The sequence below is a fragment of the Notamacropus eugenii genome, chromosome 1 (genome assembly GCF_028372415.1).
Source record: "Notamacropus eugenii isolate mMacEug1 chromosome 1, mMacEug1.pri_v2, whole genome shotgun sequence".
In the NCBI taxonomy this organism is placed as follows: domain Eukaryota; kingdom Metazoa; phylum Chordata; class Mammalia; order Diprotodontia; family Macropodidae; genus Notamacropus; species Notamacropus eugenii.
In genome coordinates, this window is record NC_092872.1 from 357,307,543 (window position 1) to 357,328,938 (window position 21,396).

The 21,396-nt window shown below is 39.4% G+C and overlaps 1 long non-coding RNA gene across 2 annotated transcripts in view; it reads left to right on the forward strand.

Moving 5' to 3' along the window:
* Positions 1–5,271, forward strand: part of LOC140518281 (uncharacterized) — a 105,671-nt gene extending 100,400 nt beyond the window's left edge. Inside the window, exons 1-2 of one of the 2 annotated variants that reach the window (XR_011971892.1) lie at positions 3,873–4,197; positions 5,050–5,271. This is a non-coding gene — a long non-coding RNA (uncharacterized lncRNA). Of the gene's footprint in view, positions 1–3,872; positions 4,198–5,049 lie in introns of those variants that run through there. The other variant, XR_011971893.1, reaches the window with a different exon arrangement.
* Positions 5,272–21,396: the final 16,125 nt, after the last annotated feature.

The following is a 21,396-nucleotide window of genomic DNA, read 5'->3' on the forward strand; positions in this document are numbered from 1 at the left end:
TCTCAGCTCCACCTCACTCTCTCCCTGCTGCACCCTTCCTGTGCCACTGTTTAGCAAGTTCCTCCTACCATCAACTCCACGTGACTCAAGCTGTAGGCTGGGTTGAAGCTCAAAGCAGGTCACATGGGCCTATTAGGGGGCAGGGAAGATCTTCAAATTCCCTTAACATTACAGGAGGGGTATGGGTTGGAGGTTCTGATACCAAATCTCTGTCCAATACAATGTCCTGTTATAGCATTAGTGTGTTATCTAGACCCCAGTTCTTATTCAGCTGAAAGCCATATAGCTGTGGACTATAACAACATGAGTCACATTGCATCCTAAGATCCAGGGTCCTGCTTCCTCTCTTCTCATGTGTGATAAAGATACAAAGTAAGATAGGGCTTATGGGGGATGCTTCAGTGGATTCCATTAGCTTTAGTAACCTGTTTGTTGTTCCGTCATTGAGTTGTGTCCAACTATTCATGACTTCGTTGATCATAGCATGCCAATATTGTTCATGGAGTTTTCATGGCAAAGATACTGGATTGATTTGCTATTTCCTGCCCCAGTGGATTAAGGCAAACAGAGTTTAAGTGACTTACCCAGAGTCACACAGCTAGTGTCTGAGGCCAGATTTGAACCAAAGTCTTCCTGTCTATGGGCAGCTAGGTGGCACAATAGAGAGTGTGGGGCCTGTAGGAAGACTAATCTTCCTGAGTTCAAATGAAGCCTCAGATACTTACTACTTGTGTGACTCTGGGCAAATCACTTAACCTTTTTTTGACTCATTTCCTCATTTGTAAAATAAGCTCAAGAAAGAAATGAAAAACCACTCTGGTATATTAGCCAAGAAAACCCCAAATGTGGGATTCATGAAGACCCTGAATAACTGAACAACAATTTCTTAACTCCAGGCCCAGCACTTTATTCACTGAACCTCCTCCAAGGGTAACAGAGGTTAAGTGACTTGCCCAGGGTCAGACAGCTTGGTAAGTGTCTGAGGCTGCATTTGCACTCAGGCCTTCCTGATTCCAGGCCCAGTGCTCTATCTACTGAGCCACCTAGCTGTCTCTTCAATAATCTCTACCATTGTCCAAACTCAGTTCATTGACCTCTCACTAGTTATTCTTTCAGACTACTCTTATGAGGTAAGGTGCATAGCTCATAGTTATTATTTTCCCTTACTATGTGGTTAAGATATTCCAAAGAGGCCTCCTACTGGGAGGAAGGTGGCTGCTTAACATATTCTGGTCCTTTAGTATGATTATTATTAAGACACTATTATATAATTAGTTGTTAAATTAAAAACACTTAAGGCATGTAGCCTTAATGTGAGTCAGCGGTGTGATGTATAGGCCAAAAAACAAATACTGTCTTTGGCTGCATTAATAAAGGCATAGGATAAAAAATAAAAGAGGACCTCTTAGCCTGTGGGTGTTAGCTGGGTCAGACTACAAGTGGAGAATTTTGTCCACTACTGAGCACTGCATTTTAGGAAGGACCTTGGCAAACTATAGCACTTCAAGGAGGACATTCAGGATGGCTAAGGGACTAGAAATCATCCTGAACTAGCTGAAGGAACTGGGACAGTTGAGGCTGGAGAAAAGAAGATTTATGAGGACAACGGGAAGTACCGTTCTGAGTTACCAACATTGGCAGGATTGTAATTTGGAAAAGAAAATAGATCTAATAGAGTAGAACTTGAGGCAATTAGAGAAAAGGAAAAATGGAAAAAAGGAAAAAATTGTGGGAATTCGATCTGCTTTTGGATTCCCTTCCCCACCTTGAAAGGACAGAAGGGGGGGAGGGGGGAGAGAGAAAAAGAGAGAGAGAAATTGGACACTGTTCTTCCTACTGAGTGGGTGGCTCTTTTTGGTTTAGGGTTCAGTTCTCTTTGATACAAACTCCACACCCTCATAGAGCCCAGGATACCACCTGGAGACCTTGCCCTCATCCTTTAGCAAAGGGTCTAAGCAGATTTGTTACCAAAAATGTTCCACACTCTGGAAGAGGTGGCATCTGAGTGGGTTGCCCCTGGGGTTCTGGCTCCTCTTGCTCAAACCTGTTAACACTTTTAAATTTTTTACAGTTAAATGGGCACCTCTCATGTGAAGTGATGAAGTTTTCAGGAAAAGGCCAGATGGCTACCTGTGTCAGGGATGCTGGAGAGGTGATTCATGCTTCAGGATGGGTTTAGACTAGATGGTCTTGAGACTCTAGCTCTCTTTCAACTCTGAATTATGATAGTTTTAGGCTCCCCAATTCTGTAATTCTATGATTTTATCACTATAAAATGAAATTCAAATTTTCTGACCTGGTATTAAAGCCCCTCCCCCCCAAATCTGGAACCACCTTTCCTTTTCCATATTTACTTTATTTTCCATTCATTCCATGCTCTGACTAAACTGAACTGTCCTTTCCTCCTCTCCACACTCTTCCACCCAGTTCTCTGTGCTGTCCCATTTTCATGCCTTTCCTCACACAGTCAGAGGCAGCTGGAGACACAGTGGAAAACCTCAGACACTTACTAGCTGTGTGATCATCTAACTTCTGTCTAACTCAGTTTCCTTCTCTGTAGAACAGGGATAATAATACTATCTCTCAGAGTTGTTTTGAGGGTCAGCTGAGATAACATTTTAGTAATAACAATAACTAACATTTGCATAGCACTTACCTAATTTCATTCAAAGAATGCTTGTTTTTTTCCTTGCTTTCTGTTTCTGAAATCACTTCTTCAGGTCCCCTCCCCCATTTCTACCTGTTAAAATCCTCCCTATCAATTAAAGCCCAAATCAAACATCGTGTCTTCCATGAAGTAGTTCCTGATGGTTGTTGACCCTGCTAGGAGGTAGCAGCCTTCCCCTCAGAAATCCCGTAGTACCTTTGTTGTACTGTTCTTTAATGCATCTATCATGTCTTATTGAGTATGAATATTGGAGTATTATAGCAGTCAAGCATGTGTCACACCTTGCACCAGTGCCTACGTATTGCTAAGCTGCTCTGAGTAGTGTGCAAATGATTTGACTGTAGATTGTAAACTCCATGGGGTCATAGCTAAACTTAGCATTTCTCTTGAAAGTGGTCTATTGATGTTTTGGAGCTGAATGAAAATGAATTGATGGAAATGCTACAAAAAGATTCAAGGGAAAAAAATCTAGGGGTTTGGGGGTGATGGGGAGGAAGTTACATGTTCTATCTTCCAAAGGATTCCTTTTCTTACGATTGTCCTCAGATTAAGAAGTCTGCCTGGGAGGGACGCTGGTGCACACACTGATGTTCTGGCCCAGATCTGTCTGATTGGCTGGTTTATGAATACAGCCTGGCCCCTGCCCAGAAATGCAGACTCCCAGGCCTGTGCAAAGTGCCCCAGGGCCAGGCTAAGCAGGCACTGCCTGCGGGGCCACCACTGCTGGAACTCTTTTGCTTAACACTAAAGTTGCCCATTCAAAAGCTACTGAAGTCCTCAGCCCAGAGCCAAGTTACCAAGGAAGCCTCTTTCCCCACAATGGGATACAGCTGAGAACCCATTTGATTTCCCTGTCTTTTTACAAGTGAAAATTCTCCAAACTCCACGTGCATGTCATGAATATGTAAACACTGCCATCAGCCGTTGTCTTATTTCGACTTATTGGCAGGATTTTTTTTTTAACCTTAAAGCTGAGAGAATGTGAAAATGCCTGCTTATTGCTGAGCTGGTCGGCACAGTGGGCACATAATTTGATTTTTAAATACGACTAGGTTACTCCTTGAGGATGTTTTTAAGAAGCTTACTGTTACATCGTACAGGATGGAAAGGCATAGAGGGGTTGCCAGAGGTATAGGTGCAACACGGATGGGATCACGAATCTTCCCTCCCAAACACCTGAATTCTTTATTCTGATTGATTTGCTGGTAGGCTTGGTGGGATGAGTGGGGAGGGGCATAGATTGAGTGAGGGGAATGCTTATGAAATAGATTGTTCTTCTCAGTGGTTTCCTTAATATTTTGGCCATAATTTTGCTACTGCTTCAGTCTCTGAATCCTTACAATATCTCCACATTATCTAGTAAGATAGAGCAGATTATCTGAGTCAGACATGAAGCCTTTCACATGTGTCCTAACTTCCAGAAAGCCCAAGACTCTGTTTGGAATTACTTCATCATAGGGAAGTAGAAAGAACACTGGACTTGGAGTCAGAAGACCTAAGTGTGACGTGTATTAAGTTATGTGACCTTGGTAAATGATATAACTTCTCTACGTATCTCTTAAATGAGGAGTAGGTGATCTAAGGAACCCTCCTAGCCCTAACAGTCCATGTTCTATGATTGTTCTAAGAATCCTCTTAGCTCTAAACATTCTTCATTCTGTGATGCTAAGGAACCTTCTAGCAACATTTGGAGTTCCTCCTTTCTTCAACCGAACATTCTACCTTCTTTTTTTAAGACCCTCCCAGCTCTAACATTCTGTTCTATCATCATAAGATACTTTCTGGCTATAACATTTTGTGTTCTGTGATTCTAAGGTCCTTCCCATCTCTACTATTCCATGTACTGGGATTTTAAAGCACCTTCTAGTTGTAAGTCTTTGTTCTGTGAGTCTAAGGTATCTCCCAGCTGTATCACTCAACGTTCTGTGACCCTAAGGGCCCTTCCAGCTCTGACACTCTGTGATTCTGTGATCAGATCTTCAGAGCCAAAAGAACTTTGTGTGGCCCAGCAATGAGGGATTCTGAGTGAAGTCCATGCCTGATTGATAGGACAGGAAGACAGAGAAATGGAACAAGTGAGAGAGGAAAAGAAGGTTCTCCTCTTCCCGCAAAGTCACACTTTAATATTCGACTCTCATTTTCATCAATCAGAAAAGCAATACCCCCTAGATCAGTGCATTAACTTGTTTATCTTTTACAATGAGGAAAAAACTCCATTGCTTCATCATTCATTCCAGAGTTGGGGGTGGGGGGGAACAAAAGGCAGCCACCAAAATTTGCATGGTGCTCAATTATACATTAGTGAACATCACTTGGCAATCTGTTCATATCAATTTAATTGGATTTTAATACTGCCTCTGATCTTGTTTTCTAATTAACAGCAGCGCCTGGCAATAAAGCAGAACCATGCACCCAGCAACACCTTTGATCTCGACCATATGGAGTTCCTCCTTGCTCTCGAAAAAATCTCCCTTGTCTCCGAAAGAAACTGGGGCCCCCAGATGGCCAAATACCACTCCTGACCACGACTTCATTGATTATGCTATTTTCTGATTGGTCCTGATTGAAAATAAATAAAACGTGCCTTTGGAATGGGATGCAAATGGGTGTCACCAGCTTCGTGTAATGTTGATAGTTTTCTCAGCTCATTCTTAGATGGCAAATATTTGAGTAAACAGACTTGACTCAGTGGGCTGGATGCAGGAGCACAGTTTCATAAGCAGGAGGATGTGTATATGTAGTATGTGTGTGTAGGAGCACATGAAACTGTGATCCTTTTGTGTTGGGGTCTGCTGCTGACTTGATGCACAATTTAGAACAAACTACTTCCTTTATCTGGGACTCAGTTTCCCAGTCTGTAAAATAAAGTTGGGCTAGGAGTCTTTATTGATTTCTCATGAAAATATTTCATCATCTATGTCACTTTTGTCATAGAAGTCATGGAGATCATATCATGCCAAGTACAAAGGACTTGTTTATCCTGTGGATAATAAAAATAAAAACAACATATCAACAAAAAAACCTCCAAAAGTCCTTAAAATGGAGACTCTGAGTGAGGTTTATTTTTTTGCTTTTCCTTTAATCTTCTAACAAGAATTCACCTTTTCAAAGCCTCTGAAGATTTAGGAAATATTTTCCCCAAAAATATACCCTATGAGATGAGTTTTGTGTTCCATCCCCATTTTCCAGCCAAAGAAACTGTGGTTTAGAGAGGGGATGTGACTTACTTATCAAGACCACATAGCCAATGGGAGCCAAACTCCATTTTTCCTAATACAAGCCCAAGTCTCTCTCCATTATAGTGTCAGAATAATTTCCTTCATGCTCTTTAATTTCTTGGGTTTCTAATGCAAAAGTTAAACCAACTGATCAGCAACTTAAGGATTAACTGCTTATGTCCTGAATTAACATGAAAAGTCAGCTTAAAAGAAACAAAAACAGATCAAAAGACTGGTACAAGGGATGGAAAGAGGAGATGAATCTTTCTTGGAGCAGCAAAAGAACACTGGTAGAATTATCAAAGATCTGTGAGTCTAGAATTTAAAAAAAATTCTAGGATTTTAAGAGTTGCATCATTCTTGAGTCTAAGATTCACAGTCTTACAGTGTACTACAAGAAGGCAGACTTTTAGAATGGTAACTTATGATCATAGGATTTAGATCTAGAAAGGATCCTAGAGACTATCTCATCAATCCCTTTACTCTATGGTAAAGGGACTTTGAGGAAACAGGCAGAGAGGTGGGAAATGACTTATAGAGATGTAAAATGATTTGGTAGCAGAGCTTACATTTGAACTCACATCCTCAGATTCAAAATCAAATGCTCTTTGGACTGCAGCATACTGCCTTAATTTTTATTGAGACAAAAGTGACTTGAGGCCCAAGAAGAGGAACCAGAGAAAAAAGTCACTATGAGACAGATGGAACCAGGCCTCTGGGCTGCTGGAGATGTCTGATAAGGTAACCTTGATAGTCCGCTGCCTTCAGTTGTGATGTTTACAGATGAGGAGAGATTTGGTACATGGAAAGGTTTCCTGCTGAGGTCTGATTGGCCAACAGGGGCCTAGATTGTCTCTGTGGTCTTTGAGGGTATGAGGTGACTTTTTGACTTGGTCAGTAATGTGCTGAGGCACCAGTTTCTTTCAGATAATCAGATAGCTTGCCCATTACTGCACCTTTCACAGGATGCCGATTTGGGGCTTCTCTTAAAATTTTACCCTTGATAATTTATGTTCCTTTTCTTGAGCTGTCTAATATGTAGGAATCCTTGGAATCTCTCAGAGGCTAGGGAACCACAAAGCTTACTGACTGTGAAGAGTGCAGGAAGCTGAATCTCCTAACATCTCAGACATTGATCCCCTTCTTTCATTCAGAGCATGACTACTCTGGATCAGGCTTTCTTCTTCCTCTGTTCCATTGTAACAGCCTCTTAGCTGGGGTCTTTGGTTACACTTCCTTCCCTTTTCAGTTCATCCTTTCAAGAGCTACCAAAACGACCTTTCCAATATATTCTAGTGTGGTGGATAGAGAGCTGATCTCAAAGTCTGGAGGTTCAGAATTTGAATCCTGCCTCTGACACATACCATCTATGTGACCTTGGTTTGGTCATATAATCTCTGAGTAAGCCACTCTCTAGGACAATATGTCCTAGAGTATGTTCTGACTTTCGTTGTTAGAGGAAGTTTTTTCACCTGGCAGTTCCTGATACCAAAGTAACGATAGGACCAGTCTGTATTGCTCTTGTATTACACAGATTTGACCATGTCATTCCCCTCCTCCAAACCCTATGGTCACTGGGGCAGCTAGGGGGCACATGGATAGAGCACTGGCTCTGGAGCCAGGAAGACCTGAGTTCAAATTTGGCCTCGGACACTTAGCTGTGTGATTTGGGAATGCTAGTTAACCCCAATTGTCAACAGCAACAACAAAAATCAAAGAAAAACAACCCTTTGGTAGTTGAATTCAACTAGATTAAGTTCAACAAACATTGTGCTAGGTGCTGGAGAAGATCAAACATTTAGATATGGAACAGTTCCTCCTCATAGGACTCAGAGTTTAATAAACCATTGCCTATAGATTAAATTTAAGTTCTTTGTCTTGGCTTTCACTTAAGATTCTTCATAATCTGGTTCCAGTTCCTCAGGTTCTACCTTATTTGTATGCAAGTTTTATCCACCTTATTAGATTGTGAGCTCTTTGGGGCAGGACTGAATCATTTAATTTAATCCAGGACCCTTTGTATAACAGAAACTTTAAAAACAATTCTCATTTAGCTGACTTGACTTTGATCCTTAATTACCTAGATGTATTGTCTACCTTAATTGAATGGATTTAATAATTTCCTATTCTGTCAAGTATAAAATCACTCACTCATATCATCATCTCTTTCCATCCATCTATTCATTAATCAACAAACATTTATTAAATGCCTACTATGTGCTTAGCACTGAACTAGGGTGAAGTAGTTCTTGTCCACAAGGAACTTATATTCTATCTATGCCCACAGGTAAGTAAATGAGGATAAATACAAAGTAAATACAAAGTGACCTGGAGAGGGCGTGGGGTTCTAATAAGGAGGTACATCAGCAAGGACCCTGACATGCACAGGAGGGCCTGCTGTACAGGTTCTTAGATCTGCTTTTCTAGAAGGAAAGCAACTTTTGAGGGGTCAATAATCACTTTAATCAAGCACATACATCATTTAACTTAGTTCAGGGGAAAAAGTTAGCACTCTGAACTTCAGGGAAAATACAAACAGAAAGACCAACAGACAGAGCTTCCAACTGTCTGACCATAGATAATACATACATCATTATATATGTGTTCCTCCTTCGTTGCCAAAGACCATGCTGTCAGAGAAATAATGACATGACTTGCACTTGACTTTGTTTTGAGTGAGTGAGGGCTGTGCAGGTCACCAGCCTCACTTCTCCTCCAGAGCCATCTGAATCCAGTGACCAGATATTCATCAGGATGACTGGAGATGACCCAGGATGAGGCAGTTGGGGTTAAGTGACTTGCCCAAGGTCACACAGCTAGTGAGTGTCAAGTGTCTGAGGTGAGATTTGAACTCATGTCCTTCTGACTCCTGTTCTGTCCACTGCACCACCTAGCTGCCCTCATACATTTACCAGAGAGAGAAGCACCAACATCTGGGTTTTCAAAGCCAGGTGGCTCTTTACCAGCTACCCAGAATCTCATCTGGCACAGGAACCTTCATCCAAAAAATAAGCCCTGAAGCAAAACCTCACCTCAGACTGCATATGCTCTTTTCAGGGCTGGAGGGCAGGACACTTGTGTGCCTCATTAGAAATTAACAAAAGGTGTGTGAGGCCTACTAACAGGTGGGGAAGATCTGTAACTCTTCCCCCCACCCACCATTAACTCTACATTAACGTTCTAGGAGGAAATCGGGACGTCCTCATGTCTAATTCAGACCTTCTTCACTGCTTACCTCAGCTACTGCTTAGCTTCCTAATGAGCATCCTTGAGAGGTAGCTGGCTCAACTGCTTCTTGATCCATTCTTCACACATCAGTCAAAATGATTTTCCTAATACTCAGATCTGACCTGGTCACTCCCCTAATTGATGAACTCCAGTGGTTGCTTCTTGCCATTAGGATGATATCTAAACTTTTCTGTTTAAAAAAAGTCCTTCACAATTTTACTGGAATCTTCCTCTCCAACTTTATATATTACTTCTCATCCTGCCCCCTCCAATCTGGCCAAACTGACCTTCCTGCTATTTCTCATACATGGCATTCTCTCTTCTCTCTCTGCACCTTTATACTGGCTACTCCCATGCTTGGAAAGCATTCCCACCTCACCTCTGCCTCACAGAATTTCTTGTTTTATTTTTTTTTAAACTATGCTCAAATGAAGTGCTCTCTACCTTGTCTTTCCTAATCCCTAGCTGCTAGTGCCCTACTTTCCTATGTTTATCTTATGCCTATTTTGTATAAATTTGTTTATGTATTTCATATATACATATATATATATATATATATATCTCCCCCTAGAGAAAATAAGCTCCTTGAGGGTCGAGAGCATTTCATATTTTTCTCTATATTCCCAGGACCTAGCAGAGTGCCTGGTACATAATAGATGTCTAATAAATGGTGAATAGTTGATTCACTTTTTGAGGCCTTTTTGATTTGACACCAGTGAATTTTATTTCCTCTAACTCATAGAATTAGAAAATATCTCAGAATTAGAAGAGATTTCAAAGGTCATCTAATCCAATCTGATCTAATCTGACCAGGAATCCCTTCTCTATATCTTTCATCAAAGACCCCCTAGCTGTTCTCCTAGACTACTGTCATGGCTTCCTAGCAGGTTTTCCCACTTTCACTGTCTCCCTCCTCATACCCATTCTTTACAATATTACCAGAGAAATGCCATTTTTTTCTGTTTAAAAACTTTCAGTGACTCCTAATTAGCTCACTATATTAAGTTCAAATTCCTTTGCTTGGCATTCAAGGCTCTTCACAATCTTGAGCCTTTTTACTTTTACTTGGCTCATATTAATCCTCTTTATGTACTGTACATTTCAGCAAACTGTCCTCAAGGGATCCCTGTGCTTTTCTGCCTCTGTGTGTCCAAAACAACCTCTTCCTTCTCTTTACCTGATGAATTCTTATTCACACCATTCAGTTTTGTGTCTCTAATACACTTGCCAAATTATATGTGTATGGCTTTGGGGGTTTGCATCTTATTCCCCTCTAGACTGTAAGTTTCATCAAGGCTGGGAGACAAGTTTTATGTAAACTTTGTATGTTCCTTAGTGCCTAGCCAAGTGCTTTGCACGCAGTAGATGTTTAATATTTATTTAATTGAACAAATGTGGCATATGGAGTGTTCATGGAGGACTAGCACTTTTAGTGCAAGGGCTTGTTGAGTCCTTTTTATGGCTACTCATCCATCTTTGGTATTCACCTGCCACCCAGCTCTCACCTGTGGTTCTAAGAAGCATGAGCAGTGGCCACACCCCAGTAAAACTGTCTTGGCAGACAGGCTGAACCAGGCTGAGGGTAACTGACAGGCCTTAAACCAGTTGGTTAGTTAGCGGACTATTTACCCACAATTATGTGAAGACAGACCAGCTCCAGCAGAATGGGCCAATGAGAACAATTTGTTTCAACAGCAATGAAGTGACTGAAGCAGGTGTTGCAGAGTCCTTAGAATGTGGCAAGGTATTAAAGATACCAAGGTCATCTGCTGCTCATCACCAATCATCTTGACTTTGTCCTACCATTGGACTTTGATGACTCTAGAAAAGAGAGTGAGGCTGATGACTTTGTGGCTCGCTTAAATCCAATTTATGTGCAAGTCAAAATGTCACCCTCCCCATATCATTGGTCCTCTTTGAAAACAAAGGATGATCAGAAATTAAATGAATTGAATTTGAACACACCAGCTTTCCTGGTGCCTAACTTAGGTACTGAATCAACTCAGGTTCTGAAGCCATCTGCTTGAGCCTAAATTAATCCTGGTAGGTGGCAGGTATTTGGTCTGTGATAATGGGAACAAAGAATGCTGCCTTTCTTTTCTTCTTTCTTCTATTCTTCAAGTCCTACTACATAAGAGGTGATTAATGCTGCTTGGGGGCAGGACCAGATTTTTAACCCTTGAGTCCGAGGGATCAAAATTCATGTGGTAGTCACTAAGAAGATGTTGAGGTGGTCCAGATGATGGTTTCTACTACAAGTAGTCTTCATTCATTCATCTAGAAAACATTTATTAAGGGCTTATTATGTGTAGGTGTTCAGGGAAGACTAGCACCTCTGGTGTGAGGTCTTGCCAATCTCTCTTCAGGGTTGCTAATCTACCTTTCATGTTTACCTTCACCCAACTCTCGCCTGTGGCTCCAAGAAGCTGTAGCACATGCAATTGGTCTTCCTTGAAAATGAAGGACAGAAACCAACAATAATAGAATGCCATATAAAGTTATGGGGTACATGAGGTTCTATGCTGTCATAAGCTTATAGGTAGCAACCGACTCATCCACTGATAGTGGGCAACTCATTTGTCTTTTTCTGGGCATCATTTTCTTCATCTATAAATCAGGGCACTGGACCAGATGATTTCTGAGGGCTGTTTCAACTCTCATAAGATTATTAGGATATGTGAGATAATTTCTGTTTCCTGAGATTTTTGAGCAAAGAAACAACTTCTTAAATAAGTTCTCTCTCTCTCTCTCTCTCTCTCTCTCTCTCTCTCTCTCTCTCTCTCTCTCTCTCTCTCTATATATATATATATATATATATATATATATATATATATGCTTTAATGATTTGATTAGTGCTTTGGATCCCATTTCCCCTATGTATGTTATGATAGGGAAAACATTCATGTCTTTGGGCCTCAGTTTCCTAATCTGTAAATTAGTTCAATTTCATGATTCAAATTTTGTTCACTCTAAATCCCTTTAGCCTTTAAAGAAATCCCTAGCTTCTGTCAGGCAGATACATCCTGTAGATGTGGAGACACACTGCACCACTTTGGATTGAGTAAATAGATTGCATTTTTTTAAAATGAGATTTCTTTGAAAGGAAATGTACATATAGGCATACACTGAAAATAATAATTACAAAAAATTACCATATAAAATATGCTTACTGTTTAAATCCAAAAAGTTTTTTTTTACTTTTGCCTTTCTGTAGATTCAAATTAAGATATTTTATGCATTTTTGTCAACACTATTTTCTTTATCCCCTTTAGTCCTGTTATTCTTTTGCTAAAAATACCAATAGCACTAACTCAGGTTTTGAAAAAATCAGATTTGGCAAAGTGTAGTCTATGTTTCCGACCTATGTGGTGTCACTTCCTTTATCTTTGTCTAGCCAAGTGCTAGACTCAGATCAAAGCCCTTTCCTTAGTGAAGCCTTCCATAGTCATGCTAGTTCTCAGTAATCCCTCCCTCTGATGTCCCAGAGAATTTACTGTCTTATATAATGCTTTTAGCCAATGATCAAGCACTGCCATATCACATTCCTTTTTTCCTGGAGGGGCTGGGTTTTATGACATGGTGGTCTTGATGCTTCTGCCATAATCTCTAACACAGTGTTCTAGGAACACAGTAGGTGTTTAGTCAGAAACAGGATTAGGGAGGGAAGGGGAGCTGCATAGAGTGTATCAAGCACAGGGAAAATGAAGAAGGAAACTTAGTAGTATGAAGTTTTATAAACACAAATACTTTTAATGCCAAAATATTCCACCTTGTATGTCCCATAGGGACTTGTTTCAAGCCATGCATGACGGTTCTAAGTTTCCTACTAGACAAATGATACATAACGGATGTCAATTTCAAATGCAAAAATATCTTGATACAACAAAAAGGGCTGATAGGGTTGGACTTAAGAAACCTGAGTTTCAATTTGGGTTCTGACACTGATTAGCTATATGACTATGGAGAAATCTCCCTAAGCCTCAGTTTCCTCATCTGTAAAAAGGAGAATAATGATATTGCACTAGCTATCCCACGAGGTTAGGAGGAAAACACTTTGCAAACCTTAAGTAGCTATAAAAATGTGAGTCATTATTGACATTTGGTCAAACCTCTACTCATTGGACCAATCTTCCCCATGTAATATGCCTGACTAGCAGTCATCCAACCTCAACTTGAAGACTTCCTGATTTCATAGGCAGCCCATTCCATTTTTGGACAATTCTAATTGTTAGGAATTGTGGGCTTTAACCGATTATCAACTGTATTATGATATTACCCTCCCTCCTCATCTTCCTGTCTCCAATCTATCCCCTCTCCAGCTGATCCTTTACACCAATACTGATACCGAAGTCCTCTTTCCAGTGCACCATTCTGATCATGTCACTCATCTCCTCAAAAACATTGTTTTTCTCCTTTGCTACTGAGTAAAATATCATCTTCTGATTTTAGCCCTTAAGGCCCTCCACAATCTGGCTCCAGCTTGCTTCTGTGGACATTTCCTTCTACTTGTCTTCATATGCTTTATGTCCCAGACAACCTGCACCATTCTCCATTTTCTCTGCTCTGTCTCATCTCTATCATTTTATTCATGTTCATATTCATTATTCCTTCCTGGAAGGAATTCTTTCTTCCAATGCTATCTATTGATGTTCCTCTCTTCTTCAAAGTCTACCTTAAGAATCATCTACTCCATGGAGTTTTCTCAAGCTCTCTTTCCACAGGTATAAACAATCTTTCCCTCCTTGAATTTCTTGTAGTTCTGTGCCTGGACTGCCTTGCTCTATTTATTTTCCTCTTTGTATTTATGTTCAGTGAGTCTCTGGACTTACTCTCTCAACCCACAACAGTACTACTGGGTGAGTTTCCCAGAACAAGGTCACTGCTCTGTCTCTGCCACTTAGGAGTGTAGGGAAATATCCTTGAGTAGTTGGAATATCTTTCAATGCTATCGGCTTGAGTTCTTATTCTGATATTTTCCCTTAATATCAATTACCAATGTCAGTTAATATCTCATCATCATTATTGATATCATTGGATTAATACCTTATTATCAATTTAATATTTATTGAGAAGATATAGAAATAATAGTACAAAAACATGCACCTTCTACCTAGGGATACTTCCCCTAAAGGATACCCATTCTAAGGAGAATGAGTTCAAACGTAAAAGTCGTTGCAAATCATTTGCCCCCAACAAGTATATTTCCTGTACTTCAGAGTACAGTATAAACAATGGACAAATTTGCTCCCTTGCTTGCAACACAGCATCTCACTTCTGGGTCAATTAATTTCTAGGATAGGTTCAAGATGATCTTCCCTGACGGATACTCCTTTCTAGGTTTGACCTCTGGGTATTTTAGAGCTTTTCTGACCTTTTGAGTTCTCATATGATCCTATACAAAGGAAAGGAGACACAAACAGGAAGTGGTGACATGCTAGACATAGACTTAGAGTCAGCTTTACACCTTGTGGGTAACTGCAAGGAGAGTTTCTCCATTACCCTTTTGTATGTACCCTGACCAGTTAAAAGTCCACTTCATTAAAAATGCTCTTAATTACTGTTGATTAGAAAAATGCAAATCAAAACAACTCTGAGGTACCACATTATACTAACATTACAAAACAGAAAAATGATAAATGTTGGAGAAGATGTGAAAAAGTTGGAACACATTCATTGTTGGTGTTTCTGTGAGTTGATTTAACCATTCTGGAGAGCAATTAGCGACTGTACCCAAAGGGCTATAAAAATGTGCATACCCTTTGACCCAGCAATACCACTTCTAGGGCTGTGTCCCAAAGAGATCATAAAATGGGGAAAGGACCCACATGTACAAAAATATTTATAGCAGTTCTTCTTGTGGTGGCCAAGAACTGGAAATTGAGGGCATGCCCATCAATTGGGAAATGGCTGAACAAGTTGTGGTACATGAATGCAATAGAATACTATTGCACCATAAGAAATGAACAGGGAGACTTCAGAAAATCTTGGAAAGACTTATATGAAATGCTGAGTGAAGTGAGCAGAACCAGAAGAACTTTGTTCACAAAAACAGCCAGAGTGTATGATGACTAACTTTGATAGACTTAGCCCTTCTCAACAATACAAAGACCTAAAAGAATTCCAAAGGACTCATGATGGAAAATGCCATCCACATCCAGAGAAAGAACTATGGAATTGGAATGCAAAGTGAAACAAACTATTTTTTTGTTTTATTTTTGTTTTGTTTTATTTTTTCTTTCTCATGGTTTTTCCACTTTGTTATAATTATATGCAATTCTATAACTATTATGAAAATGTGTTTAATAGGAATGTATGTGTAGAGCCCATATCAGATTGCATGCCATCTTGCATGCAAGGAGGGAGGAGTGAAGGGGAGAAAATTTAAATTTATGGAAGTGAATGTTGAAAACTAACAATAAATAAATCAGCAAAACAAACAAAGAAATAAGTTCATTTCATTGTTTAGTAAGCCTACAGGAAACAATCAAAGAATATCTATGCATTCTTTGAAATGGAGATTCAGGTATTTTCATTCTGTGTTACATAACCAATTATATAATCATCTATCTATGAAATATATCTACATTTCTATATCTATATCATATTTATTTCTTTAAGCAGGCTCACCAACATTATTACCCAGGATTGGATAATCTGTTCCTCTTTCCTCCATTTCTTCCTCCCCTCTCCATTCACCCAACCCTGTCATGTATCTATATATGCCTTGTTCCCTCTCTTTGAGATGGCAAATTCCACAAGAGCATATCTATGCTATGTCATAAGCTATGCCAATCTTTGAGTCCTCAGTGCCTAGAATGGGGCCATGGACAAAATCGGTGTTTAATGAATATTTCTTGTATTGAATTGAATTGAATAAAGCCTGTTGTGGTGGAAAGAGTATTGGATTTGGAGTCAGAGGAGATGGGTTCAGATCCTAGCTATAAAATGAGGGAATGGCCTAAATGATCTCTATATCCCTTCTAGCTTTATATCCTGCGATGCTGTGAGTTGATGAATGACTAGTGGTGAGTCAAGGAAAATGTTACTTTTCCTGACTAACCAGGAAATGGAGTTTTATTGAAATAAACATCATAGAAAGGAATATTTAAATAAAAATAAGTTGATCTGTGTGAGATTGATGTAGATGTGTTGTGATCTGTTCTTGTATTCAAGTATTCACCATGTCCAACTATTGATGTGTGGTTTCAGTCTACTCTTTTATACCTCAGCATTTCTTAAACTTCAAACTCCCACCTACTGATAAACATGATGCCACTATTTGGGACATGGAGTCCTTTATGGTGTTAGGTCATATATTTCAAGCAGGTGAAACGAATCCTCAGCATTGAAGGTTTCAGGGACCAGCCCACAGTCACCTGGAGAGAGTAGATTGAGGTGAAGTCCAATGTTTAGAGCTGAGAAGGATGATTTTCTAGTCCAACCCTCTTGTTCTATGAATAAAGAATTGAGACCCAGAAAGGAGAAGAGACCTTGCCTAAGTCACACAAGTAATAATACCTTTGAACCAGGTTTTCTGACTACAAATCCAGGATTTGGTGCCTTAAACCTTTAATGAGTTTTGCTTTGGATCTTCAGAATTTCAGTCAGTCTAACTGGAGGTCATAGTTCCATAGAACTGGAAGAGAATTTAGAAAGACAAGTTAGAGGCCAGCAAGTCCAGTTTACTTACTGATAAATGGAAAAAAACTGAGGCATAGAGAGATTACATATGACTCACCCAGAGTCACATATATGGTAGATATCTGAGGCAGGATTTGAACTTAGATCTTCCAGTCCAGTGCTCTACTCATTGTGCCACTTAATTGCCTCAGTGGGCTTTGGTTGCCACTTTAATTTTTCAGATAAAGATAGTGAGGTCCGGAGAGAAGTGATTCTTTCATAGGATCACAGAGAGCAAGCAGAAGCTGGACCACCATGCACTAGAAATTTTGTAAAAGACCAGGAGAGAGTAGTGACTTTTCAAAGATCACATGAATGAAAACTCTTCAAATATTTTGATGTAATAAAATGTGTGTGCGTGTGTAAGATTTATTAGTTATATGGATAAACAGAAATTCTAAAAACAATATTAATTATGATCTTGGGTTCATATCCAGGGAAGGAAGAACTTTAAAATGATGTTAAAATAATATTAATGTAGATGATCTCCAAAAGAAAACTTCAAAAAATATATGATTTGGAGGAGACTGGACAAGTTCACGGCAGATTAAGCTCATTAACAGATTAATAAATTCATTGTTAGTCCTTTTACAGTAGGTAGAATGATGCTGGCCATTCTTATGTGGAATGTGATCCTACATTTAGTCCTACCTGGTAGACGGACCTTGGAGGGAGTTGTCAAAGAGAATGTCTCTCATTGGGATGCAATGCAGTGCACAAATTTATAAAGCACATACTAGAGCAAAGTCCTGTATTCTTTGCTCTACATGTCCCTGGGGCCAGGGCATAGCACTGGCTGCTGTCCTATAATTGATGGGGTCAGATTTCAAAATTGACTGGTCAAATGACAAGTATGAAGAATTAACAAGAAATATGGAGAGACATATGAAGTGGTGCTGAGCAAAGAAAACACTCAAAATATACACACTAAAGTACAATCATACACATGTGCTTATACATACACATACACACACAATAACAGCAAAAATATAATTAAAGACACAGAAGAAAAAGGTTGGGAGGTTACACAAACAATGAATATCACTAAATTCAATAAACATTTATTAAATACCTGGAATCATAGACTTAGAAGGAGAGGAATCTTGGAGACGATCAAGTCCAATTAACTCTTTTTACAGATAAAAGAAACTGAGGTGCAGACTTTAAGTAATTTGTCCAGGATGATACATCTAGTAAGTATCTAAGGCAAGATTAATGCTCAGGACTTCCTATCTCCAAGTTAGGTTACCTACAATACTATTTAATTAGCTCAATATCCTTAACTGTTTAAATATGTGCCATGCACAGTGTAAGGCCTTGGGAATACAGAGACAAAAATGCCAACAGTCACTGCCTTAGGGACTTTCCTAATCTTTTAAAAAAGAAGATGAAGTTTGGAGCTTATGGTTTTATGTATGACGCTTGGCCGAGCCCTGCACATGGTAAATGAGCTAACCCTATAATTGAATAGAAGGAGAAGAGCTGGCTGTATTTGCATTTGGGAAATAGGGCAGTGCTTTTCCTGGAAGCTGCCTGTTGTAAGAACTTGTCACTTTACTACTAATATTCTCCCAAAGATGATTCACAGCTCTGACTCATGAATCCCCATGCCATAGCTCCCTGACCCAGAGCTCTGCAGTGGGAGTAAGCATTGGACCAGACGGGAAAAGTGAATTCAATAAGGACGTAGTTTCAAATTAGAGTGTTAATTCCACCTTATTTCAATTGCAATTTGGTCCACAGCATTCAGTACAGGACTATGTGGTCAGCTTGAGTTTAGATAATGATCTAATGTTCACAGCTAGAATACAAAGGTAAAGAGAGAACTGAGGGTAACTTCTGATGCAGTAGCTTTACAGTGGAGGGTCTTACCCTGCCATAAGGTCTATCTTAGAAAGCTTTTCTTGTATTCAGTGATGATGATGTTCATAATAGGAATGAAGATGAGACTTTTTCAATACTTCCTGCTCTCCATATGAACCAGTTGGAGAGATGGAAGCTAGGTGATGGACAGATGGTCCAGTTAGTACATTAACTCCTGGTAGTCAAGTCTCTCAAGTCCTTCAATCTAATTCCACAGCCTTGTCTCACAATGTTCCTCTGCATATATTCTATCTTCCAGCCAAACTGGATTATTCTTTTGTTTTTGTGTATTTGTCATCCCCTGCCCCCATGCCTGGAATGGATTCCCTCCTTCTTCCCACCTCCTTCTGTTGTACTACCTCCTTTCCTTCAAGGTCCAGATGACCTTGGTTTTAAATTGAGAGGAGGTAGGTTTGAATCCCACTTTTAGAACTTATTAACTGTGTGTCCTTGGGCAAGTCATTTATCCTCTTATCACTTCATTTTCATCATCTGTAAAATGGGAATTAGACTATATGATCACTGAGCTTTCTTCTATCACTAAACCTAGAATCTTACCAGGATCTTTAGGAAGTCTTCCTCTTGTTCCACTCCCCTTTACACCAAATGAAAGTGATTTCTTGTTCTTCAGATATTTTATAGGATACCTGAAATTCCTCCTTTGCCTTTATCTATTTCAATTCCTTTTATATAAAATTTAACCAGGTATATGTCTTTCCCATTTCTAGATTACAAACTCTTTGAGAGAAAGGACAGTGTAGTAGCTTTTTATGTATCAATTGCCAGAGCTAAGTGCTTACTTTATGTATGTTTGTTGAATTGATTCCATAATTCTATTAGCATTAATATTTTGCCCACCAATGTAGATTGCAACTCTTAGTAAAGAGTTTCAAGAGTTTTTGTGGTAGAAAAAAATGATCACCTGATGGATAACCTAGTGTCCTCTACCTTCATAATCAAGTCAGTAAGCATCTATTAAGCACTTATTATATGCAAACAAGACATGTATAAGGTAAAGTGCAGATGATCTTAGAGGAAAGATTTTGAGAGGGATTGGGAAAGGCTTCCTGCAGAAGGTGAGATTGTATTGACATTTGAAGGAAGTCAAAAAATTCAGGAGACAAAGATGAGGAAGGAGAGAATTTCAGGTGTGGAGACCAGCTAGTGAAACTGCATGGTGTGGGTAAATAGAATGTCTTGTGCAAGGAATGTCAAGTAGACCAGTTTCATGAGCAAAGTGTAAGAAGACTGGAAAGGTAGGAAGGGGCTATTCCTATGAAGGGCTTTAAAAGACTCTAAAGATTTTATGTTTGATTCCAGAGATAATAGGGAGCCAATGGAATTATTGAATAGGAGTGTGACATGGTCAGAACAGTCTACATTTTAAAGAGTTCAATTTGACATCTCATTGGAGAGCTCTTTGAGAGTTTTCTATCATTTCTAGGCCAGATTCTGGAGGTACTGGAAGAGGATTTCAGTGGGGACCTAAGAGTCATGTTTTGTGTTCATATTACAGCTTACAAAATGCTCAATTGCAGGGGCTTCTTTACCATAACTTCACCAAGGTTTACTGTTAGTGTTTCTATTCCCATTGTTTAGAACTTACAATTTTGCTGGTGAAGGGTACGGAGGCTCAGCGAGGAAACCCCTGTTACCAATGCCAAACAAAGATTCTCTAGTCTTTGCCAGTTGCTTAAGGGCATTGAAAGGTTAAATGATTACTCAGAATCTCATAGTCAGTCATATATCAATGATGGGATTCACACACAAGTCTTCTTGATTCAGAGATTGGCTCTTTATCATTACACCACAAAATTCTTAAATCTCCAATAATACAAATACAACTTGATCTTATTCCCCTCTGCCCTGCCCCCATAGGAAAAGAATAAGTGGGAATGATAGCCAGATTTATGAATTATTCTTACCAGCTGAAAGCTCTAGAAAGGAATATAGAAATACATGGCGTGCCAGCTGATCCGTGGAGGCATTAGCAAGCCCGCCTGACTCCTGGTCCCCAGAAACCAAGAGGGATCATTTGTAAATGGAGGAACTATATGTGGAGAATGGTAATTTCTCATTAGTAAGATTAACGTGATCAAGGGAATAGAATAGATGATTTACATCAAAAATACAGCTGATCATGGATGCAACAATGTTGAATAAATACATTTTGATGACAGAAACTCAATCTTTTTTCGGAATCAATACAGGAGATTTTAACTGTCACATAGCATCGAGGCTTATCTTCAATGTGGTGTGAGAAGGCTTTGATTTATTGAAAATGGTGATAAAGGCAGCCTGTGCTTTTGGGCTTAATCTACTTGTGAAACAATCTTGGATTAGTCACAAATTACTTTTCTCCTTGTTCTTTGGGAATAGAAAGACAGTTCAATTGCATGGAGAGTTGAAGTAGATGACAGGGGAATTGGATTAGATGACCTCTCAGGTGCTTCCCAATTATGAGATTGTATGACCATTCCTATAGTATTTAAAAAAGGAGTCTCCATTCTTTTTTTGCATGTGCTTTTCCTTCAGTTTTTAGTTGAAGTTCTAAGTCATTGTTAATTAATTTGTTCTGTAACAGAAGAAAATTCATTGAATGATTTTCATATGCTTAGGCAGTCTAGTGTAGCAGAAAGAGTCTTGAACTGGAATAAGACCTGAATAAGAACTACAGCCCTGTCACTTCATCATTGTAGAACTAAGGAAAATTTCACCTTTCTGATATTCTGTTTTCCC